The sequence below is a fragment of the Mustela nivalis genome, assembly GCF_964662115.1.
Source record: "Mustela nivalis genome assembly, chromosome: 5".
NCBI lineage: Eukaryota > Metazoa > Chordata > Mammalia > Carnivora > Mustelidae > Mustela > Mustela nivalis.
In genome coordinates, this window is record NC_139024.1 from 49749919 (window position 1) to 49776043 (window position 26125).

General features: G+C 36.1%; 1 long non-coding RNA gene across 4 annotated transcripts in view; it reads left to right on the forward strand.

The window, feature by feature from the left end:
• The window catches only part of LOC309864297, a 316849-nt gene that overhangs the window by 61238 nt on the left and 229486 nt on the right, over positions 1-26125 (forward strand). For all 4 annotated transcript variants that reach the window (XR_014311438.1, XR_014311439.1, XR_014311440.1 and 1 more), the window contains one exon: positions 12277-12330. This is a non-coding gene — a long non-coding RNA (uncharacterized lncRNA). The remainder of the gene's footprint in view (positions 1-12276; positions 12331-26125) is intronic.

Consider the following 26125-nt stretch of genomic DNA (forward strand, 5'->3'; position numbering starts at 1 on the left):
TAGAGATTTTCATATTTAACTATTTCCTGGTGAATATTATATAGATTATATTGGCTCTTTCAAGTATCAGTGTACTGTAACAGAATCATACTGGTAAAACTTCTCAATACCAGAATCTAGAGATTGGGAATTTTAGATTTTTTAGCAGGTTAGTGGTAGAAATATTTTGAGAAGGATGGGAGTTTGTGTGTCATTTTATTTAATTATTTTATTAAACAGGTAGATAGCCTCACCCATTTGTAAGTAGTTGGAACCAAGGTTCAAGGGCTGGGCTTTTCTTCCTTATAGTGATAGGTGTGGATGGTGTATGGGGGAATGTTCCATAAGAGAAGGAACAAAACATAGTACAACAAAAGGGGCTATGGAAAAAACCAGTGAGTAGTTTCATTGTTGCCTAGTAGGAGTAATGACACTTCTAGGAAAGTCTAGTCCTTGGGCTTATAGCCTCTGGAAGAGTTACAAAGTTACTACACTGAGAGGTCATTGAAAAGGCTATTTTAGAAAGAGGCCATTTTTATGTGTTCTTTTAGATACCTGACACAAAACGTAGGTTTAATAAATAGTACATAAAATGTTACCTCTAGGGAAAAATTACATTTTAGATCTCCATTTGCTCTGTCACAGAACAGAATGTGAACCAAAGACAAGGGAGATAAGGATTTATATAGCAGTCCCAACTGTACACTGTACATGTATGCATGGTACTGGATTATAAATGGTAAATGTCTTCTGTTTTGAGGGAAATCAAAGCAGCCCTCTCAGAGATAATTTTAGACTTTTACCAATATTCTGTTTCAGCTCTTGAAGAGTGTATGCACTGATATATGGATGATTATGGAGAAGAAAAAACTGAGGCTTAAAATACCAGAGGATTAGAGTTCAGTATCTTACTGGGTCAGTAGTATCTAGAAGAATGTACATAAAATGATTCCCAGACATGAAACTTGTTCTTTTGTATAAGAGAGAACACATCTGATGAGAAACAAACCAACCTATTATTTCTGGATGAATGTGGCTACATAATTTGTGGCATATAGTGCAAAATGAAAATGCAGAGGCCCTAGAAAGAGTCACAGCCCAGCCTTAAGCCAGGTTTGGGGTTCTTCTAACTGCAGGGCACTATGCAACTGAATAGGTCTCATGTGCATGAAGCTAGCCCTTCCTTTGGCTGTGTTTGCTCAGGATGCCAAGGAGGTATTCTAATTTTCCAGATATCTACCCAGCTTCCTTCCTCTTCTACTACTGATGTCTACAATTCTGTCTCCACCCTGGTAAGATACAATTGCCCCTAAATTATTGGTCACTATTGTCTGCATTGTTATGCATTTTGTAGATACCGTAGATTTGATATATGGCAGGATGAAAAGAATCAGGGATGGGAGAGAGATGAAGTATGGGAGGCCATGAGACTGCCAGGGCATGGCATGAGAATCTGGAGTACCTGTGGCAAAGAGGTGCCCTACTGAAGGTGACATCCCTGAAATGGCCTATTAAGAATGGGTTAAAGAAAGTTTTTATGTTTCTCTGTTGTACATGAGATTTATATCAGGGTAATCTTTTATACATTGGGAAGATGGTGGTGGACTAAACTAATCTTGGTGAGTTTGGATGTCTGTATGCTTGTGCTAGGGAGTGTTGAACTGGAGGGATTAAGGATACAAGGAAATATTCATTCCTCTAGCCTGCAAATGCTGGGTTCTTTTTTTATGCCTCAGCAGATCCTGCAGCAGTTTACTCTCTTATGCCTAGAAACTTCAAAAATGGTTCCTGAGAAAAGTTTTCCTATCTTACGATACACTTGCCCATTACCTCAAAGCAGAGATTGGATTTTTTTTTTTTAAGATTTTATTTATTTGACAAAGAGATAGAGAGAGAGCACAAATAGGCAGAGGGAGAGGGAGAAGCAGGCTCTCCGCTGAGCAGGGATCCCGATACAGGGCTCAATCCCAGGACCTAGGATCATGACCTGAGCCAAAAAAGCCGCTTAACCGACTGAGCCACTCAGGTGCCCCGAGGTTGGATATTTTTAATGTGGAAAAATAGGAAACAATCTCAACTTTCATAGTGAAACATCAACTATCCATATACCTGTGTGGTGCATAAATCATATTACTCTCTTTTATTAACATACAAAAGGGCTGGGTATCAATTACCTATTAACAGTATAATGCTGTATAACAAGCAACCAACCCCCCCCCCCCGTAGTTTACAATAAGCATTTATTTAGCTCATAAATCTGTAGTGTTCCCTGGTGTGGGCTGGGCTTTGCAGGGCTTGCCCAGGTGTCTGTGGTTGGCTACACAAGGCAGTTAGGCAGCTCTTGTTCTTGGTTAGGTTTGCTCCCATGATGGGGCATTGGCAGGCTATTGGTCGATTCTTATTCCTTTGGAGGACTTGGCTTCACTCTATGTGTCTATTGTCCACTAGTAAGCTAGCCTAGACATGTTTTCATGACAATGGCAGAGGACAAGAGGCAGGCAGAGTCATAGAAATATTTTTTTCCAGCTTCTATTTGCATCACATCTGTTATATCTCATTGCTCAAGCAAGTTGCAATACCTTGATAAGAAGATGGATTCTGAACTTTTAGGGAAGAGAACTGCAAGGATATATGGCAAAAGATGTTGATAAAGGGTGAAGTGAAGAATTGGAATTATTCAAAGAATCAATTTACCATAGTTGGTAATCTGGATATTTACCAGTGACTCTAACAGTCTGTCAAAAGTCCTGTTAAGACTCTTGATATTTAGATTAAAAGGACATGCTAAGTTTCCGTTCTTCTATATTGTTTAAGCGTTACCATTGAATCAAGTTGGATTACTCAGAAAAACTTATACCTATATACCAGTTTTTAATTTATTGTCTTTCAGCCCCAAATCAACATTCCATGCCCTGCTATGTGAAACTGGAACTGAACCCTGTAAATATTCTTCTCTGCCAGCTGGCTTGATATTAATCTTTGTTAATACATGGTGCTGCTGGGACCTTGTCAAGGTGATGGTGGCAGGAAGGCACTTCCCTTCCAAGTTCTGATTCTCATTTGTTTTTATTCATTGTGGAAGGCAGTGGTTCTGTGTGGAGATGGCCCAATGGGGCTCTCTTCAGTGGCATTCATGGACCAGCTCCTGCCTCTCACCTGGCCCCTGTGTCAGTGGTAGCTGTGGTTGCACCTTCTGGTAGCTATCTTCCTACCTGGCTGGGACACTTACACAGATCAGATGGCAAATGCCCTCTGGCAAGTTTCTTCCCCTCTGACCATCTATTCCTGTGGTAGCTCTTGCTCTCTTCAAAGTTCTTAGTTTTTCATTGCTTGCATTCCCTTGGCCTAGTAGTTGCTTTTCTGCAAGTGCTACTTCTGAATCCCTTAGAGCAGGGGTTGGCAAACTATGGCCAGTGGGCAAAATAAGGCACTAGCACTGCATACTTATAAAATTAGTTAAAAATTCATAATTTTAATACCTAATTATGGGAAAGTTGTAGGTAAGCAAGTATTCAAATGCAATGTTGGAATGAGTGTACTAACTTTTGGGAAGTCAATATGAATTATGTAACATATAATTATATAGGCAATGTGTAATGAAACCCTTAAAATGCACACTTCTTAGCTCAAAAGTTTATAAAAGAATGGAAGATGTATAAAGACTTACATATAAGTGTGTTTATTATAGTTCTGCTTATAATAGCAAAAACCGGGAAAGCTTTAAATGTCTAACAGTTGAGAGTGGTTGAGCAAATTATATCCATGAATTAGATTATATTCATGTTGGAGAATAATATTTATTAACATGGAAAAATCATAATTTTATTTTCATTCTCGCATTTGTAATAATACATTCTAGAGGCTTAAAAGAAAGAATAATCAGTTGGGATTGGGGAGATTTTGATGTTTTCTTCCCTTTGTTTTTCTCAAGTTTTTCACATTTAGGTGTTTTTAAAGCTACCTTTTTAAACCTTGTGCTACTGGGCCACTCATGTAAACCTATCTTTCTTTATTGCTTAAGAAGGCTTTTCACCTTCTCCAACTTGAGATGTGGTCTTTATTTAATATATTTGTATATCCATTGTACTGATCCTGGCCATAGAATCCCAGCTATCCACTCCCTTGGTATTGGATTATCATTAAATCACGATGTAGTGTTTTGGGGGAAGATGTTAAACCTCACTAGAGGCCAGGAACTTTCAAGAAGATGGAAAGTGATGCTTGCACAAAAGCATTTTCAAATTGGGGATGAAGTTTCCTGACTCCTCTCATTTCTTCTGATAAAGATTCTACCCCTATAAAATAATATAAAATAGAATTGTAGGGGTAGGGCTTGTGTTGGCAGGACCTGGGAAAATTGGGAAATATTATTTTATGAGAAGTGATTTCTTTTCTTTCTTTCTTTTTTTTTTCCTTTAATGTGTATTGGCTCCAAGCCCAGCATGGAGCCCAATGTGGGGCATGAACTCACGACTATGAGATCAAGACCTGTGCCAAGATTAAAAGTCAGACCCTCAACTGACTGAGCCACCGAAGTGCCCCAAGAAGTGATTTCTTGATATATATGTATGTCATGGTAAAAAATTACATACCTTGAGATTGACTGGTGGTATCGTTGCCTGTCTTATGAGGCCACAGTAGCATCAGGAGGACAGTAACATCCCTTAGACATCATCATCTCAGTGACCACAGAGGTCACAACTACCAAGGGAGAGACCTAGTATGGGTGATGGTATGTACTATCTAAAGGAGGCTAGAAGAAGCCCCTATACATGATAGAATTATGGATTTTTTCCTTTGTGTTTTAAATTTTTTTCTATAATAAATCAGTAGTATTTGTGCAAGTATTAACAAAAGTAATAAAAATTTATTTGGAATTAAAAGAGCCTCAATACAAAGAAAAGAGGTCAAATTTTACACTTTTTTTTTTTTTAAAGATTTTATTTATTTATTTGACAGACAGAGATCACAAGCAGGCAAACAGGCAGGCAGAGAGAAGGAGAGGAGGAAGCAGGCTCCCCACAGAGCAGAGAGCCCGATGCTGGACTCGATTCCAGGACCTTGAGATCATGACCTGAGCCAAAGGCAGTGGCTTAACCCACTGAGCCACCCAGGCGCCCCAAGGTTGAATTTTATACTTTCTGATGTCTTCTTCTTCCTTCCATAAATCACAGTGTTTAACTGGCTACCTTTTCCATCTACAGATAAGGACAGAGTTTATGAGTATGACAGGCAGAAAAAATATACAGTCCTAAAAAAGTTTTTTTTTTTTTTTTTTTTTTTTTTTTATCTTTGACCCCTCAGGAACACTGCATTACACGATTCTAAGGGTCACTACTCACATGTCTTTGATGTGAATTATGCCCCATGGAGTTGAAATGTAGAGTTGCTCTTCTCTCCCCTATATTTACTTCTTAACTTACTTAATTATGTTGTTGAGAATAAGAAGCCCTAGAGGATATTCTAGATTGCTTCATAATTTAATGTATTAAGTCAGTTTTTCAAAAGATAAATTAACTTTGACACTTGACCTACTGTCCAAATAGGGCATTTTACTTCTCTGAACCATTTTCTAATTCTTGAAAAAAGTCAGGGTGATTTACTTGATATCTTACAAACTGAGACTCTGGGCACTAAGCTAGGGAAGACTCATTAACATAATCAATTTAAAATTGTTTAAAATTGCTGGTATGTGTGGTAGGCTCTAATGTCTTCTAGGTCCTGGGTTAAATTCTTTAAACTGAAATTTTTGGCTAGATAGTTAACATATCTTTGCACAGAGCAAGTATTTATTTAAGATACTCTGATGTTATATTTTTGCATTTCAAGTCCATGAAATTTTGAGAGGGAAATGTAGATGACTCCCTTATTAGAAAGTCATGACCTGTTCCAAGTCTGGGTCTTACTGATTGTAGTTTTTTGGGTCCCATGTTGACTTTATTATATATAAAATGAACATCATAATACCTGCTCATATTAGTTTTCTATGGCTGTCATCACAAATTACCATGAACTTAATAGCTAAAAAACAAATTTATTATTTCACAGTTTTGTAGGTCGGAAATCTGCATAGGCCTCATGGGGCCAAAATCAAAATGAGAGCAGGGCTTCATTCCATATTGGTGGCTCTAGGGGAGAATCTATTTCTTAATCTTTTCGAGCTTCCAGAAACTGCTCACATTTATTGACTTTTTCTTCATCCTTCACCTTCAAAGTTAGCACTGTAACATCTCTCTGACCCTCATTCTTCTGCTTCCCTCTTCCTCTTTTATGGAACTTTGTGATTATATTGGGCCCCAATGGAAAATCTAGGATAATCTTTCTAACTTAAGGCTAGGTGATTATCAACTTTACTTACCTCTGCAACCTTAGTTCCCCTTTGCCTCGCATTCTAACAGATTCACAGGTTCTGAGGATTAAGATGACATTTCAGGAGGCCATTATTCTGCCTATCCACTGCTATACCCACCCTACTTGGTAATTAAGAGAATGAGATATAAAAGCATTTTAACATTATCTATTACTCTAATATAAAGGTCCATTTAAAATATTGGATGGATAAAATATTTTTGTGTGTTTCAAGTTGAAATAAACTGAAAAAGTCATCCCCATCAACATTTGATATTACCAGTTTTTTTTTTTTTAATGTAATGTTTAAGTGTGAGCCCCTCTAACTACACATTTCATCTTTTTTTTTTTTAAGATTTTATTTATTTATTTGACAGAGAGAGATCACAAGTAGGTAGAGAGGCAGGCAGAGAGCGAGAGGGAAGCAGGCTCTCCGCTGAGCAGAGAGCCCGATGTGGGACTCGATCCCAGGACTCTGAGATCATGACCTGAGCCAAAGGCAGCGGCTTAATCCACTGAGCCACCCAGGTGCCCCAGTTTTTTGTTTTAATATAAACTAATCAGTAGTTATTTTGTAACTTTGATCTGCAGTTACTTAAGACTAATAAGAGTGAATGCCATTTTATGTGTTCACTGGCTATTTGTGTATCATATTGTAAAAGGTCAACTAAAACATTTTATCTATTTTTTAAAAGGCTCCATTCTATCTGCACTGAGTTGTATGAATTTGCAGTGCATTTGTGTTATGGCAATTTACCTAAGCTGGAACTACTATTCGGAGGATTCCCTGCCCTGCACAGTTCTGATTACTGTAGACCACAGGAGGAAATTTGCACAGAATTTGGGATATAAATGTGAAGAAATAGCCATTCTTCTTTTCATTTGTGGAAGGTTAGAGCAAAGCGGATAGCACGTTGTTGCTTATTTGCCGATTACCTTGCTGACATGAGACAGCAGCTGACTTGTAGCTCCTTTTGTGCAGCGAGGCTTTTCTACCGGACCCTGAATCCTAGACTGGCTACATGTTTGTCTCCTGTGATGGGTTGAATTATCCTTCCAGAAGATATGCTGGAGTCCTAATCTTCAGTCCCTCAGTATGTGGCCTCACTTGGAGATAGGGTCGTTACAGAGATACACTAAAATGAGGTCATTAGGGTGGGTTGCAACCCAATACAGCTGGTGTTCTCATAAAAAGGGAGGGTTTGGACACAAAGACAGACATGTACACTGCAGGGAGAATACCATAGGAACATGAAGGAAGAGATTAGAGTGGTTCAACAGAAGCCAGGAACATCAAAGATTGCCAGCAAACCACCAGAAACTAGGAAGCTAAGATCTGAGAGGCATGGACCAGATGCTTTTTCAGCCCTCAAGAGGAAGCAACCTGCCAACAGGTTGATCTCTGACTTCTAGCCTCTAGAACTAAGACAATAAATTTCTTTTCTAAGCCACCCAGTTTTTAGTACTTTGTTAAGGCAGCTCTCGCAGACTAATGCATCTCCTAATCACTGATGTTAGAAGCTTGAAAGTGGTGAGAGATCTACAAGGGTTCCAGTTTGTCCTTAGGGGTTCTAACTCAAATTTGCAGATTCCTTTGTCATTACTTCCCTCATTTCACATCTGACTTTACTGCATGACTGTTTTATCTGATGATCTCATGTTCTAGTGTCAGATGTAGAGGCAACAGATTCACAGAGATTCTCCCATAATTTTTTGAGGTTCATATAATAAAAATGTCTCTTTCCCTGCCTGTGTGCACACATGCACATGCACACACACATACTTTCTAGTGGTTCTGTTTCTTTGATCCAGCCTTGATTAACATAGAATTCTTCATATGCGTTTCATAGCAATCCTTAGGTATATATTATGGGAATATTTTCCCCTCAGACTGTGACTGTCTTCATTTTCATAATGGTGTTTCTGAAGAGCAACAATTCTTAATTTTGATGAAATAAGATTTATTAATGTTCTAAGTTTATGGTTAGTGATTTTTTTGGGGATCTGGTCTAAGAAATCTTTCTTTACTCCAAAGTCATGAAGTACTCTCCCACTTTTTTTGAGCATAGTATGAGGTAGTGGTCAGAATTCTTTTATTTATTTATTTTCTTTCTCTTTCTTGAGGAGATTCAGTTGTTTCAATACCATTTATTAAAATGACCTTTCTTTCTTCTCTGAATCACATTAGTACCTTTTGTTGAAAATCAATTGACCATTTTCAGGTAGGCTTATGGCTGGACTCAATTTTGTTTCATTGATTTACTTGTCTATCCTTAGACCAAGATCACATTGTAAGGACTACTGTACCTTTATAGTAAACCTTGAAATCAGAATGTGTAAATCTCCCATCTTTGTTCTTTTTCAAAACTGTTTTGACTATTCTAGATTCTTTGAATTTATATATAAATTTAGAATGAGCTTGTCAATTTCTTTAAAAAGTCTTCCTGGGACTTTGGGATTGAATTGGATATATAGATCAATTTAGGAAAGTATTTATATCTTAATAATGTTGAGTTTTCCAATCTATGAACATGGCATATATCTCCATTTATTTAGGCCTTCCTTAAATTCTCTCAGGAAATATTTAGTTTTCAATGTAGAGGCTTCATCCACTTTTCATTAAATTTATTCTTAACCATTTTAAAGCTATTATCAGTAGTACCCATTTTAAAGCTATTATCAGTAGTATTTTATTTTTTTAATTTTAAAAATGTGTTTATTTTATTTTATTTATTTACTCATGAGAGAGAGGCATAGGCAGAGGAACAAGCATGCTCCCAAGGAGTAGTGAGCCTGATGTGGGACTCGATCCCAGGACCCTGGGTTCATGATCTGAGCTGAAGGCAGATGCTTAACCATCTGAGCCACCCAGGCACCCATCAATAGTATTTTTAAATGTTTTCTAATTGCTTGTTGATAGTATGTATAAATGCAATTTATTTTTGTATACTGACCTTGAGTCCAATAATTTTATTAAATTTACTTGTTAGTTTTAATTTAAAAAAATTGGTTCTTGGATAAAATTCAAAACACTGACAACACTAAATACTGGCAAGGTTGTGGGGCAACAGAAAATCTCATTCGTTCCTGGTAGAAAGAAAAAAATGGTACAGACTCTTTAAAAAACAGTTTGACACTCCTTTACAAAGCTAAATATAGGCTTACCGTGTGATCCCAGAACCATGCTTCTAGGTATTTACTCCTAGACCTGCACATGAATGTTTATTGCAGCTTTATTCAGAATCACCAGAAACTGAAAGCAGCCAATAGGTTATTGCTGCTATTGCATCCCAATAGGTTATTGGATGGACAAACTTTGACAGATCCTACAATAGAATATTATTTAGCACTAAAAAGAAAGGAGCTATCAAGCTGTAAAAAGACATGGAAGAACCTTAAATGCATATTACTGAGTAAAAGAGGTCAACCCAAATAGGCTATGATTACAACTATATGACATTCTAGAATAATCCAAAACTATGGAGACAGTAAAAAGATTAGTCGTTGCCAGGGGTTTGTGGGAAGGAACATTGAATAAGTGGAACACAGAGTATTCTTAGGGTGATAAATTATTATTTTAAATTATTTTTTAAAAGATTTTATTTATTTGAGAGAGATAGAAGAGATGGGGGGACGGGCAAAGGAGAGGGAGAAGCAGGCTCCTCGCTGAGCAGGGAGCCCAATGTGGGACTTAATCCCAGGACTCTAGGACCCATGACCTGAGCCGAAGGCAGACGCTTAACCAGCTGAGTCATCCAAGCACCCCTGGTCGTAAAATTATTTTAAATGAGTATGTGTTGGGGTTATGCAACATTATATATTTGTTGAAACCCATAGAATTGTAGAACACAATGCGCGAACCGTAATGTAAACTATGGACTTTAGTTAATAATAGTCTATCAGTCTTGGTTCAAGAATTATAACAAATGGACCACACAAATGCAAGAAGTTAGTAATAGGGAAAACTATATGTGAAACTGTGAAGGGGCATGTAGGAATTTTTTTTATACTTTCTCTTCAATTTTTCCGTAAACCTAAGAGAGCTCTGAAAGATAGCCTATTAAAAATAGATTTCTGGAGAGCCTGGTTAACTCAGTCTGTTAAAAACCCTCCACCTTCAGCTCAGGTCATTATCTCAGGGTTCTGGGATCAAGCCCTCCATCAGGCACCCTGCTCCCCAGGGAGTCTGCTTCTCCCTCTCCTTCTGCCCCTCCCCCTGCTTGTGCTCACAGGTGTGCATGTGCTCTCCCTCTCTCTCAAATAAATAAAAATGAATGAATAAAATCTTAAAAAATAGATGTCTTAAGATTTTGAAATCTCTCTGCAATCATATCTTTGAATAAGCAGTTTTACATTTTCCTTTTTAATTTGTGTGTCTGTCTTTCTGTCTTTCACACATTCTTTTTGTCTTTTTAAACTGTCCCATACACTGTGAAATAGAAGTGGTGAAAACATACACTTTTTTCCTGATCTTAGGAGAGAATTACTCAGTATTTCCTCTTTTACTATGGTAATGGGAACTATATTGATTAGATTCTCCCATGTTAAATTTTGCATTCCTGGTATCAGTTAGTCATATTTTATTATCCTTTCTATATATTGATGGATTTAATTTGCTACTACTTTGTTGAGGATTTCTATGTCTATGTTCTTAAGTGCTTTTTAAAATTTTCTTTCCTCTTTTTTTTTAAAGTTTTTATTTAAATTCCAGTTAGTTAACATACAGTGTAATGTTAGTTTCAGGTGTTGGATAGGATACCCATTGCTCATCATAACAAGTGCTCTCCTTAATCCCCATCTCCTGTTTACCCCATTCCCACCCACTGTTCCTCTGGTAACCATCAGTTTTTTCTCTGTGGTTAGGAGTCTGTTTCTTGTTTTGCCTCTCTCCTTTTTCCCCTATGATTGTTTGTTTCTTAAATTCTGCATATGTGTGAAATCATGTGGTATTTGTCTTTCTCTGACTGACTTATTCTGCTTGGTATAATACCATGTAGCTCCATCCAAGTCATTGCAAATGACAAGATTTCATCCTTTTTTGTGGCCAAATAATATTCCATTGTATTTATATACCACATCTTCTTTATCCATTTATCAATTGTTGGACTTTGGGCTCTTTCCATAATTTGGTTATTATTGATAATGCTACTATAAACATCAGGTGCATATATCCATTTGAATTAGTATTTTTGTATTCTTTGGGTAAATACCTTGTAGTGCAATTGCTGGATCATAGGGTACTTCTAATTTTAACTGTTTTGAGGAAGCTCCATACTGTTTTCCAGAGTGGCTGTAGCAGTTTGCCTTCCCGCCAACAGTATAAGAGGGTTTCCCTTTCTCCGGTTCTCGCCAACACCTGTTGTTTCTTGTGTTGTTAATTTTATATTGCCCCTTTTATAACTAGATTATTTGTTTTTTGAGTGTTGAGTTTAATAAGTTTTTTTTTAATATATTTTGGATACTCTTTATCATATATGTCATTTGCAGTTATCTTCTCCCATTTGGTAGGTTGTGTTTTAGGTTTATTGATTATTTCCTGTTCTCAAGCATTTTAATCTGTAGGCCTCCCCCCAAAATAATAGTTCTTTTCCAGTTTTGGATTCAGGATTATTATCATCTCATAAAAGAAGTTGGGAAGTATTTCTAGGTTATTTGAAAGAGATTGTATAATGGTTTATTTCTTCTTAATATTTGATGGAATTTACTGGTGAAGCATTTCTGGACTGAAGTTTTCTTTGTGAGAAATAATTTACAAATTCAAATACCTTATGTGGTTATTTGGATTTCGTTTTTCTAGTGGGTTTGGTATGCTGTATTTTTTAAAAAGATTTTTATCTAGTTTCTTGTAACTTTTGGATCTCTTGGCATGAAATTACTCATAATATTTATTTATTATCCTTTTAATGTCTAAGGCTTTAATAATGAAGTCTCTTCTTTCATTCCTGATAGGTGCAGTTATCACCCTGATGGATGTGGTACAGCTTATGGAAGCTTTGTCCATTGGTGAGTGGCTGTTTTTATTTAAGTAGCCATTTTAATATGGACCAAACTTGCTTTGAGTAAATACATCTCAGTCCTTGTCTAAATCACAAGTGAGATGTTCAATAAAAGTGAGAGTTTCATCTTTGGCAAATATTAGGGAACTAATCTGGATTCAGCCAGTATGAGGGCCATGCAAGTGCAGACCTTAGCAAGGCTAAGGGTATTTCATTAAATTCTGACCACAGCAACAGTAACAGAGTCCCACCATCTAAGATGTGCAGCCATTGCAGCTCAATTGTGAATTATACAGGCCCTGGCTTTTGCTGTATTTGGGCCAAGTGAGGACCCAGAGGCTTAGGGAGAATGTGCCGCTGATGCAGTAGAGGATGAGAGCTTTACCTCTTTTATATGTAATATTTTCAGATATCAAGACCTAGCAAAATTATCTGATGCTTGTTCTACAGAAATTTATAGGCCAGGACTTAAAACTATACCTAAGTTTTGTGAGTGGCTCAGAGCATTGATGTGTGTGTTTCCAGCAGCCTGAGGTAGGCTGAGAAGACAGGTAACTTCAAGTCTGTTCTCTGTGTTGTTTTCAAGTGCATTCTGGCCCAAGGGAGGATCATGTAGATAGACTGACTGCTTGTGTTGTATGTGCCTTGACCACAGGCTTATTAGAGCTAGTCATCTCATCATGTGACCTCAGCTGGCTCTGGGTTTAATTACATAAACACTGCCTGATAACTTTGGAATGTCACAAAAACTGTGTCTTTATTCATAAGTGTAGCTCTTAATGATAAGAAGCAACATCAAGGTTTCTGGTTCTTATGAAGATGATGAATAAGCCAGGGTGGTCAGCTTGCTCCCCCTAAATCAACCTTGGAGAAACTGTAGAATCAAGAGATAAAAATAAATTCCAGGAAGTAACAACAATACTCCATGAAGAAATTCTTGGGAAACTGAAGTTTGTTTTCACTTACTTTGTATATAAAAGATAGATGGCTGCAACCCAGGGTGCAGGGTGGCAGTAAGAGGGTTTGTTGGAGGAACACAGTGATAAGACAAACAGAAATCTGTGGAGAGTGATTTTACAGCCTAAACAGATGTGGGTAGACAGGCCTCAGCAGTTTTGTAAAGAGGCAGAGGCTATTGCAGATGGGTCATAGGGGAAATGGAAATGAAGAGGTTTTGAATGTGCAAGAAAGTCCCCTCAAATAAGCCCCAGTGATTAGAGCTAACACCACTGTAAATTCCTAAATTTTGCAAAAACACAGTAATAACATAAATGCTGGCTCTCTGAGAAATAGGTAAATTTTCTCTCCAGACACAGTAAACATAGTGTCATTATTAGTATGAGAATTAAAAGATGCAACTAAAGTGCTTAGCCCAGAGCTAGGACAATAGTTAGTGCTCAGTAAATATTTGCTAACATTTAAAATTATTTTAAAGATCAATTTAAGATGTAAGATACTCCCTGAGTGGCCTGTTGAAGTCATTTGAATAAAACCTCTGTTTTGCCCCTCTTTTTCTTCAACATGACTATCAAAAGAAAAGGTCTTATGAGGCAAGAAGAAATATGTATCTATGAAAAGGGTGTATTCTCTAGAAATCTATAAACCTATACCTAGAAGTACCCAAGAAATCCTTTGGAGGAGTTGACATAAATGATATTGGAGAGTATTAGAGACTCCTCAGGCAAATGAATATGTGTGATGTATTCTTTTTTTTATTATTAAAATATAATGTATTATTTGTTTCAGGGGTATAGGTCTATGGTTCATGTGAGATGTATTCTTGAAATAGATCACAAAAATTGCACAGAGGCAAGAGATGAAGAAAATCGGGCTTTCCTTTATCTAGAGATCTGTCAGTTGGGTTATTCAGTTGAAGTCAGACCCTGTTTCAGTCAGTTCATTTTTAATAGGTATAAGAGTGATAAAGTCAATTCCTTTGCTGGTCCAAGTTCTGGTTGGGAAGGAACTATTAGTTGATGACATGGAAATGATTGAAACTTTGGGATAAAGCAACTATTTATTATTTCAATTAAAAAAACTATAAAAGATTAGTGAGTGATTAAAAAAAATACCCATATACTTCTCACCTGGATTTCATAGTTACTCACATTTTGCCTAGGCATCAGTTCTTTCTCTAGTTTTCTAATACTGTCAAATGCCAATATGGAAAATGTTACATTAGTTATAGCAGTTCTATAAGTCAAAAGTATTGGAATAGGGCTATTTATCAGTATAGTACTGCCTCTTGATTTGTATTATGCGTTGTGTTCATTTTTGCAGTTCTCTTGCTTATTGTGGGTGGGTGTGTTCCCTTCAAGTTTTTCATGAGCAGTCTTCATACCTGTGATTCCCCCTTTCAAAAAAGTGGGTGGCCATTTACTCAGTGGAATGTGCTATTTCTTAATATAGAGAAGAGACCATTTCAAGGAAATACTTTGGACCTTAGGATCCTTTACAGAGAAAAAGGAAGAAATTGATAATCTGATTTTTACTGATATGGAAAGTAATGATTCTGAGAAATACCTATGTATATCCAATACAAAGGTGGAGTGACTTCTATTTCAAAATAAATCTTAAATTTCTAAATAAAATATTATTTCACTTTCATATAATGTTATTAATGCTATTCCTTTCAAGAGCTCAATTTTTTTTCCAAATTTATTTCTCCATTCATTTTCATAATTCTGTGATGTACATAAGATGGGGTAGATATAAATTAATGGTTAACATTCTAAAGAGAAAATACATCTTTTGGAAATTTTATTTGAAAGTTGAGAAAATGTATTTTATTTTCCCTTGCCAGAAATTGTGAAGACTATAAAACATATCAAAACATATATAGTATGTGTCCCTTTTTACTTGAAAATTTGTATTATTGATGCTTATAACCCAGAGACTAGAAAAATGAAACACATAAAAATACTTTGTGCTTTTTTTTATGACTATAGATGGGTGTCATTTGTCACTATACTTCTGAAAGCCATGAACTTTTCTATAGCAAATCCTGAAAGAATGAAATCAGCTCAAGTATATGCCTTGGTAAAAGTAGTATAGAGAGAAGAATCTTAGCAGGCTTGATGAAGTCCTGTTAGATACAAGTAAGAAAGATCATTAATACTGCTTAAGAAAATACTCTAATTATTTTCTGACAATTCAAACCCTGTGCATGGAATGCTTCTTGAAATGTTTGAAGTCATATCTTTCATTGAAGAATATATACTTGAGTATTATTAGGTCTAATATATGTTTATAGAGATGAAAGATGATTTTACTTACCTACTTATATTTCTAGTATTTTTGTCAGTTCTTATACTTTAGTATTAAAGAAGAAAAACATGTGTTTTTTTTTTTTTAAGATTTTATTTATTTATTTAGAGAGCGAGTGCCTGGGTGGGGGGAGGGACAAAGAGAGAGGGAAAGAGAGAATCTCAAGCGGACTCTGGGTTAAGTGTGGAACCAGACTTGGGATTTTTTTTTTTAATTTTTAATTTTTTATAAACATATATTTTTATCCCCAGGGGTGCAGGTCTGTGAATCACCAAGTTTACACACTTCACAGCACTCACCATAGCACATACCCTCCCCAATGTCTAGATGTGGGATCTTGACCCAAGATCTTTACCTGAGCTGAAATCAAGAATCAGTTGCTTAACCAACTGAGCCACCTTGGGACCCCAGAAATACATGTTTTTAAAATGAAATAATGTCTCTGTGAGCTTTTATAAACTTATTTGATCTAATTCCAAACAGTACATTTACAGAACTGTGATATTAAAAAAATAAAAATTCTTTGTTGTACATTTGAGTTATTGCCCTTGTAATTATTGCATGTTTAATGACTTAGGAATCTGATCCATCAATAATTATTTATTAAGCAATCTCTGTATTATTACACTTTAATATGTGTTGTGGGACAAAAACAAAAAAAGGATGATAAATCATGGAACTTTCTCATAATGACCATCATTCTTTATGGGCAAAACATATGCATACTAAAAATTAGAGAATAATCAAATGCTAAACGGCCTTACTGAGAGTACAGAGAATGGAGATACCAGGCTGAAGTGCCTGAGATTTTTATGAAAAAGATGAGATTTGAGCTTAGCTTTGAAAAAAAGGGTTAAGGATCCTTGAAAGTCAGGACATAGAGAAACTAATTTTTTATGTGCTGGGCATAAAGGTTCATTAGTCTTGGTGAAAGCAAATTATGGGAATAATCCTGTCTTAGGAAAATTAGTCTGGATGCTCTCCTTTGAATAGGTACATGACTTGGGGAAGAGTGGCAGAAGAGACTGGTTATCCTGTATTCCTTTTTCCCCAGGGATTTTTCCTTAACTCTCCAGCAGGAGAGTATTTGGATTATTGGGGTGCCCGGCCATCCATTTCCAGCTTTCCTTTCATTTAACTGTGGCTATGTGAAATGTTCTAGCCTAGGGTTTGTGAGGGAAAAATGATACTTTGAAAGTGATACTTCCAAAGACATGTCCTTAGAGGAAGGGCTATACTTTTTGTCCCCCCTACCTCTATCCTGCTGCTATGGGAGAGAAATGATCTATCTTTTCAAAGCTAGAAACACAGGTTTCTTATTTCATGCAGCTAAACCTATATCCTAATTAATTTAAAATCTGCTACGTGCATATGGAGTACTGCATATAACAGAAACTTAAATAGGTGAATTTGTTTGATGGCTTCAAGGATAAAGACATTGCACAATGTAAAAAGAGTATTTTTTTTTTTTTTTTTTTTTTTTTTTAATGGCATAGCAAAACAGTGGCAAGTATACCTCTGATGTCTGGAGTGGCAGATTATGGGCCAAGTGAGCCCATGGCTCTCTAGGGGTGGGAAAAATTCGATGTCTGTTGACTGTTCCCTACCTCTTTCCAAAGGCCCTACCACAGAGAGGAGAGCTCAGGCTAGAACTAGCTAGTTTGCAAGTAGAAATGCAAAGGGATATAACTCTGCTGAGAGACTTTGAGCCTTAGGCAATTTAGATGGCTGAGGGCTTGGTAATTTGGGGACTTGCCCAGTTGAAAAAGTCAACTGATTCTGTAATTCAAATTCAAGCAGTTATAGAACTGTCAGTTTTAGCAGAGGTAAAGAATAGGGCCCTAAACCTTTTCAAGCATCACTGTTAGACTATGGGAACCTTTCTAGCTGTGGATAGGAGATGAAGAGTGTTGCCTTGCCACCCAAATCTCAGTTGGCTTCCAATAGCTGCTGGTTGTGCCAGAGTGTTATAGGCATAGCATAGAGATAGTAAATAAAATGTCAATCCTCAAGCCTTGAAACCATCTGTGGTTGTGTTTGGCTGTGTTTATCCCTTGAAAACAAAAGAACTTGAAGCCTAGTGAGTTTTTGAAGGACTATTACTGCCAAATACCTCACATGCCCTGGCTGCAGAAACTTGTGATTTTTTTTTAACCTCTAAAGCAACTTTCAAATCTACAAACTTACACTGGTTAGAAGTAGGTTGTGAAAGCTGCACTCATTTTAGATGAATCTAAGAAGGATAATGGACAAGAAAGAAGCCCCTAGAGGGCAAAACCAGAGACCTGTGAGGAAAATGGACAAGGAGATAGCAGAACTGACATCTTCTAGATTGGCTAAGACCTTTATGAGCTCTTGGAATTTTTACAATATAGGACCATTATTTTTTCAATGTTAAGATTAATTTTTAATTTAAGTATATATGTATCACATATAAGTTTTGTCATAAAATTATGCCCATATTCAATAATTTTAAAGACACACAATTATATATGCTTTTAATCTAGTATATCCATTATCATGAACCCTTTTGGTCCTTGAACTTGCCTTTGTTTTCCCGTCCTAAGTCTTGGTGCAGACATAGCTACCCTGTTGGGGAGAGGTAAGAACTCAAGGATACTAGAGCGGTCAGTCTCAGTTATGGATGATTCTGAGAGGCACTTAGCACCATGACTGTGTTATTCAAATGTAAGTAAGAAAATAATGTAAATGAGTCATCTTCGTGAGGTTTTTGCACATAAGATGTATTTCATATCACTAAAGATATTTGATAATTAGAGAGCTTTTATTGTGGTTATCCTATACCTCCCCAATGATTTGTATATCAGGTAAGGAACTACTCCACCGCCCCCCCCTTTTTTGAGTTGGTAACAAATGACTAGACCATCTCTGCACTTGACACAAAGGAGTGCATATCTTTGAAAACAATTGGATTTTGAGCTGATGCAACAATTGTATACAGCCTTGAATTGGTGTCCTTTGAGGTCTGGGTCAGACTATTGTATATATTGAAGGAAGCATGAGACTCAGTTTTTTTTAGAGAGTTCTGCAGCAAGAGTACAGTCAGCTGTGGTGCATTTGAGAGCCGTGAAAGTGTTCAAACAGGGTATACACTCTTCCTGACTCACTCTGAGCAACTATAACCAAAGATTGAGCATGGCTGGGTTTCTAGGTGCGGGCCATTTCTGCCCAGCATGAGACTCATGCAAAAGGCAGTTTTTGCTTTTTGGCTCCCTTTGGGGCTGGTTGAGTTTTTTGAGTGGTACCATAGTCTGGGCTCTTTTTACTCAAACCTCTTTCTTTCTTCTTTTCCTTTACTTATTCCCACTCCCTCTTCCCTTTATCTTTTATCTGCATCCCCATCTAGTACATCTCTTGCACTTCTAACTGTGACTTGACCACTGCTTCCTGAAGGTTCAGAACAGATACAGGCATACATGTCAATTGTTCATTGTAGAGCCAAGCGATATGCCAGGAGCACATTTTGTTGTGGGATTTGAGTTACTACCCCTGTGCCACTCAATAGAGAATGTTCCTGTTCAAATAGATTCTCCTTTTTACACTTTATCAAATGTCTTTGATTTATCCTCAAGGTTTTCTAAACTCCCAGCCATATTATCTATTTTATTTATTCTCATCTTTTCCCTGAGTCATTCCACTCCCACCCTGGCTCCAATATTTACCAGGTCTCTCTAGAACAGCTATGTGGCTGTCATTTTGGAATTGCCCTTCACTGCTCTCTTGGGATGGGAATCATTATTCGGGGGGGGGGGGGGGACCTAGGCCTTCTTTCTTCTTCATTTTGATGGAATACTTTTCTATTTTCTTAAAAGACATTGTTATTCCTAGGAAAGGGTTCAGTTAGCCCCTAAAATCCCCAATATGCCTCCTCTGTAAATGGGGTTAAGTAATATCTCATTAATGAAATTAAATTACTTTAATACAAATGACTATAAATTATTTATATACAAATATAAATTCTAAATAAAAATATTATTATAAGATATAAATTATAAATTATTAAATTAAACAAAGTAGAGTATATGAAGGGTTTAACTTAGTGCTGAGCACATAGTAGATCCTTAACAAACATAGTTTCTGTTCTTCCTCTTATTAAAGAAAAATGAAACTTTTCTGTCCTAATAAACCTTATAAGTAGGTCTAGTTTTATGACCTGTGCAGTAACACAGGGCCCTGTGCTAAGAAGGGCCCAATGCTATTATCACTGTCTTGAAATTGTTAATAATTTTATCTTTGAGATTCTGTTATATAATTGAAGTCCAGAGGGACAATGGAACATGCATTGCACAGAGGTGGTACATTTAATGTATGTGTCCATCTTACCTTGTCACTCCATTGACTTAATGCAACTAACATGCTCCATGAACACAGAATTCCAGTGAATGAACAATGTGTGGGAGTTCAATGACATTCAGACAAGTACAAGGTTAAGTATTATGCCTATGACCAAGTAGGGGTGCTGATATCCCTGAGAGGCCATGCTTTTGTTGAACCAGAATTTGCTTTGAATGTGAAAGAAAGACAGTGGCAATCTGGGAGACACAAATGACCATGGAAAACTGTGTTGGCTCTCTATTAGGCAATTATGCTAGAAATGATAAGGAAAGATAGGATAACCCTTAGTTCCTTTTCCTTTTCGTCCTTCCTTACTTAATGGTGAACCAAAGGTAGAGAGTGTTGGTAGAATGTACCAGTACCAAGAAATGAAATAAAAGCAGTAAGTTAGTTTTGTTTAGTATTTCCACTCTTCTTCTAAGAATGAACTATATCAATTGTGTAATTTCAATGATTCTGCATATCATTACATGCTCTTGAATTTAAAACTGTTATTGCATAAGGTAAATGTAAATGGTAGAAGTCAGGCTAATAATTTAAAATTTTAATTTTAAAAACTTAGAATGGCATTAAGTAGTGAGTAAGAAATACCGTAACAAGTTAAGACAGAGACTATGGAAGAAAGGAAAAACTGTACATTTCAATAATTTAAATTGTTTCCCCCAGTATTTTGAGCATGAGACTCCATGCTTTCGTTTTACACTAGGCCTCGCAAAATAAGTAGCTCACTCTGCTAATCAAAACTTTTACTGGATTTCAAAGCCTGTATTTTATCAGCACAATCTGGAAAATGATAGCAAGTAAGTTGTATTTCCAATTTTCTTTAATGAAAGATGGAAGCAGTATCACAGGACACAATCTAATGTTGCTTTTAAGTGGTTAATTGTTTTTGCTGAATTGGTGAGTCCAGGGCCAAAAATCCTGCTTAAAAGGTAAAGTGGAAAGGGTAGAGATGGTAAATCTTTTATTGGGCTTTAGTGGTTTTAGGAGAAAAAATTAAAGAACAAAATTGTGTAGAGGAGGTATCAAATGTGAATGCCTTTTAGGGTTATTCTACTCTTTTATGAAAGATTTGTGTGTGGGTGTCAGTAGAAGATTCTAGAATCCAGGGCCACTCAAGGATCCTGCCAATCCTACCAGGCTGATAAATTTTTAGTGGCTGGGAACTGACGAGAGAAACAGAACAGAATTGAATGCTTTTTTTTTTTTTTAATCCATGAGAAAAAATTAACATGAAATTCATCATCTAATTAAAGACTGAATAATAACTGATGGTACTAGTGCACCAACTCCATATTTGTAATTTTAAAGATACAGCTTGTTATAATTTAGAGCAAGTTTTATAGATAATCGCTGTAAAGGGGATAGCAACCAAGATGAAAGCCATTGACAAAAGGAGGAAAGATTAAGGATTCTCTAAGCAAGGCTGGAAGGAAGTTTCATGGAAGAGTTTCAGGGAAGTTTTTCTTGTGATTACTTCTCAAGAGAGTATAAAGTGATGGTTTCAGAACTTCAGCTATAATGCTCAATTGTGTATTATTTATTTCACTTTAGAAAGGCATTCAAATGCCACGGCAATCTCTGTGGCTTGGCTGCCTTAAAATAGGTAGCTTCCCGTAGGTGGCAGTGCTTGCATATTTGCTCAGACCAGAGTTGTTCAAAGAAAGTTGCTTATTGAGAATTCAGGATCTGAAGAAAAGGATAAGAAAACCAGTTTTGTTTAAAATACACTCCTACACAAGCACACAGAAGCACTTCTTTACTCAGATTTCAGTACTTTAAATATATAGGGTTGAGATGTGGATGAATTCAGAGCCTATAGGAAAGGTTAAGACAAAATCTAACATATAAAGCAAGCAAGAAGGGAGAGTACTGCCTTTTTTATATACCACCACTTCCCTTTTGTTTTTTCTTCTTGACAGTTGTCATATATTACAATAGAATATTCCTGTTCTTAATCTTCACTCACGGTCTGGAGTTCTTGGAGGGGTCTTTGCTCTATGAGACGCTGAAGGCATTTTCTTCCTGGTCTGGCTGCTTCAATAATGTGTATGATATGTCACCAGTAAGCAAAAAACAGGGTGCTTCAGGGTTAAAGGCTTCAGGCTTTCTAATTGTTGCATTAATACTTTATCTTCCTAGGTCCCTTTAAAAAACATTTTAAATTATGGAGGTAAAGTCTTTTTTTTAGTTTATTTTCCACACGTAAAAACTGAAATGTCAAAAGAAGGAATGGGCAAGATGTATACATCTTTCAAATTGGTAGTTGTATAAAGTAAAAGATAATTTGTTGTGAATAGATTTTGATTGCTGGTGATCATTTCTTTTTTTTCCCTAAATGCTCACGGGCAGTCTCTGTTATTATTTAATAATAATAATGATGATAATAATAACAAACATAATTTGTGGCACTTACTATATGCCAGGAACTACTGGACTTTATATATATGTATCTATATAATACTTATGACTACCCTATAAAATACTATTATTCTCCTTTTATACACAAAGGAAATGAAGCACAGAAGTATTAAAAAATATGCCAAGACCATACATCTAATAAGTGCTTAATGTAAGATTTGAACTCAGGTTATCTGGTACCACTGCACTATGCTGCTTTCTGAACTTTAATCTGTAATTTTATAATTTGGAACCGATTTCTTAAATGCAATGAAGTGATATTGTTATATGATAATACTACATTTGGATTTAAGTCTTTGTATTCTGATTATAATGCACATTTTGAAAATTAGGAATAAGAGAGGCACCTAGGTGGCTCAGTCAGTTTAGCGTCTGCCTTGGGCTCAGGTCATGACTGGAGTCCTGGGATTGAGACCTCCACTGGGCTCCTTGCTCAGCCGGGAGTCTGCTTCTCTCTCTCTCACTCTGCCCTTCCCCCCTGCTTGTACACTCTCTTTCTGTCAAATAAATAACTGAAACCTTTAAAAAAAAAAAAAAAAGAAAGAAAATTAGGAATAAGAGCAAAAAAATTTTTTTTAAATTTGTGAACCTATGGAAAATTTTTTGTGTGCTATCTGGGTTTTGAGAGATACTTAAGGTCTCCTTATTCATTGTTATACTGGAAGTAGAAATGATTGCTATTGCTATGGTGGCTGAGTTTGACTGCACTGAAGTGCCAGGCAGAAAGATCAGCCTCTTGCTTCTCTCTATATATAGAATAGGGGTTTACATAATTTTATGTGATTGATACCAGTTAGCAGTAGCAGAGTCTGAAAATAGCACTTGCAGACATGTTAGAGCCTAACAATATTTTTTTAAAAAAGATTTATTCATTTATTCAAGAGAGAGTGGTAAGAGTGGGGGGTGGTGTGGGTACAGAAGGAGAATGAGGGAGAGAATCTCAAGCAGACTCCCTGCTGAGTGTGGAGCCCGATGTGGGGCTTGATTTCATGACCCAGAGATCATGACCTGAGCTGAAATTAAGAGTCAGATGCTTAACTAACTGAGCCATCCAGGCACTCTAAGCCTGACAATACTTTCGAGAGAAGGTTACCTATTAGCAACCTGCCAAAAATACAAACTAATACCTGAATCAAGAGTGGAAAAGATGTAGAACTTCAATAACTATTGTTGATTTGATGTTATTTAGTTCCAAATTATTTAAAGATTATCGTTCTTGTGCCACTTTGCTTATCTCTTACTATGTTTTTCTTCTTATGATTAGCCAGTCTCCTCTGCTTTCTTCATGCATTTGTGAAAATCATATTTGTGAATATATGTATATTTGTGAAAACCATATTTATGTATATTAATGATGCATTTTTAGGAAAAGAAAATGATAGGATGGTACCTTTTCATTACAGTTACAGCATATGTATTCAAACATAAATAACCAGAAATCTCCAAACCATGGCAGTGTATAATCTGTAACATTCTAGATCAATAGGAAATTCTGTGACAAAAAAAAAGGGTAATTCTCAATTCCCAAATCCTATATGGTTAGCAAATGAGTCTTGCAACTAATTAAGAATAAAGTTATTAGCAAATTCCTCCACCATCCAAAAGTACAAATAAAAGAGACCCATTTTTATCTACCAAACGACAATAAAAATGGATTTTATTCAGTGATAGTGTCGGGGAATGGTCACTGTCATATATTCTTGAAGGGGAACCAAGTGATACAATTTTTATAGAAGGCAATTTAGCTACATATATGTATCAGAAATTTTAAGATGTTTGTACTTTTTGATATAATAATCCCAGTTATAGGAATTTATGTTTAGATAATATTTCATACATGTACAGAAGGATAATTATCTAAATATTATTTATAAAAATCCCAAATCGAGAAACCACCTTTGTGTCCAATAATGATAATTTATTATTAAACTAAGGTACTGCCTAAAACAACAATAAAAAACTCAGGAAAAAAATATTTAATGACTTGGAAAGTTGTTTGCAAAATATTTTAAGCAAAAAATTATAAAATCATAATCATATTTTTTGCAGAAAAAATCTGTAGAATAAAATAACAGAAGAGAATATAGACCAAATGGCTAGCTGAGTTTACTTCTGTATAATGGGTTTATGGGTCATTTTACTTTCTTCTTTATGGTATTTTTTTAAAAAGATTTTATTTATTTATTTTAGAGAGAGAGAGAGAGAGAGCACTATTGGGGGTGGAGCGGTAAGGGGAGAGGGAAAGATTCTCCAGCAGACTCCCTACTGAGCATGGAGCTGGATGTGAGACTCCATCCTACAATCCTGAGATCATGACCTGAGCCAAAATCACGAGTCAGACACTTAACTGACTGAGCTACCCAGGCATGCCCTTCTTTACGGTTTTTTAATTTTCAAAGTTTTTTATTTTTTTTTTTAAAGATTTTATTTTTATTTATTTATTTGACAGAGATCATAAGTAGGCAGAGAGGCAGGCAGAGAGAGACAGAGAGAGAGAGGAGGAAGCAGGCTCCCTGCAGAGCAGAGAGCCTGATGTGGGGCTCGATTCCAGGACCCTGGGATCATGACCTGAGCTGACGGCAGAGGCTTTAACACACTGAGCCACCCAGGCGCCCCTAATTTTCAAAGTTCTATAGTGAACATATATTGCATTTGTAATGAAATACATTAATAGTTATATTTTTCCCAGGAAAAAGAAATGTAACACTTTATTGTTATTACTCTAAGCATAGAGAGTCAATCGTTATATCAACACACTTTGAAAGAGCCCTTTTACAAATAAATAGGTCAATTTCTTTTTTTAGATAATAAAGTAGCATATATTCAGATCTACTTTCCCACTGAGAACAACTAGAAATGCTAGATAAATCACATACATATTTTTGGAAAAGGTTTGTTTGAAAGCATTGGAGAGTTAAAAATCAAAAGGAGTTGAAGGCCAAGATCTCCAAGAAAAATAAATGCATTGAAAATAGTGCCATATTTTGCATTGCTAGAGGTTTGAGAAACTGAGTAGAAAATTATGATTAAAAGAAGGGCCCCCTCTAAGAGCCTCTAAAGGCCCTCAGTTATTTCTATTCACTGGGGAGATAGAAGCTTAAATTCAGTGCCCATTAAAGAGCAGGAGACTTTATAAACCATACAGGCTGTATTTGAGAAGCCTGAAGGACTATATTCTAAGAAATGTGGCCAATTGGATAAAACCATCATAAGGGCTGAAACTAAGCCTTGAAATAGATTAATTATGATTGAATTAAGGTAATCAGCTTCCATTCTTACTGATAGAAGTATTATGGAATACTCTGTGGAAGTACATGAAATTTTAAACCTTAGTTTGTTCCTTCAAACTGTCCCTCAAAATGCTTGTTAGTGAATAAAAATCTTACTAACCATACTAAAGACCAGGTTCAAAAATTGAAAACCAGAGGAAAAGAAAGAAAGAGAGAAAGAAAAGAAAAAGAAAGAAAAACCAAGAGAAAAAAAGAAACAGAAAAAAAAAAACCCATAGGCAAACCAAGAGAAAAAAACAAAACAGACAAAACAAACAAATCCATAGGCAATCCAGGTATTGGATAAATCACACATGGACTTAACAACAAATGTGATTTATATGTTCAAAATATAAATGGTGAGATAGAGAGTTTGAACTAAAACAGAGAAAACAAATTATAAAACTGAAAAGCAAAATAAACATTTAATTCTCAATAGGTGAGTTTAACAAAAATTAAACACAGTTGAAAATTAGTGATTGAAGAATA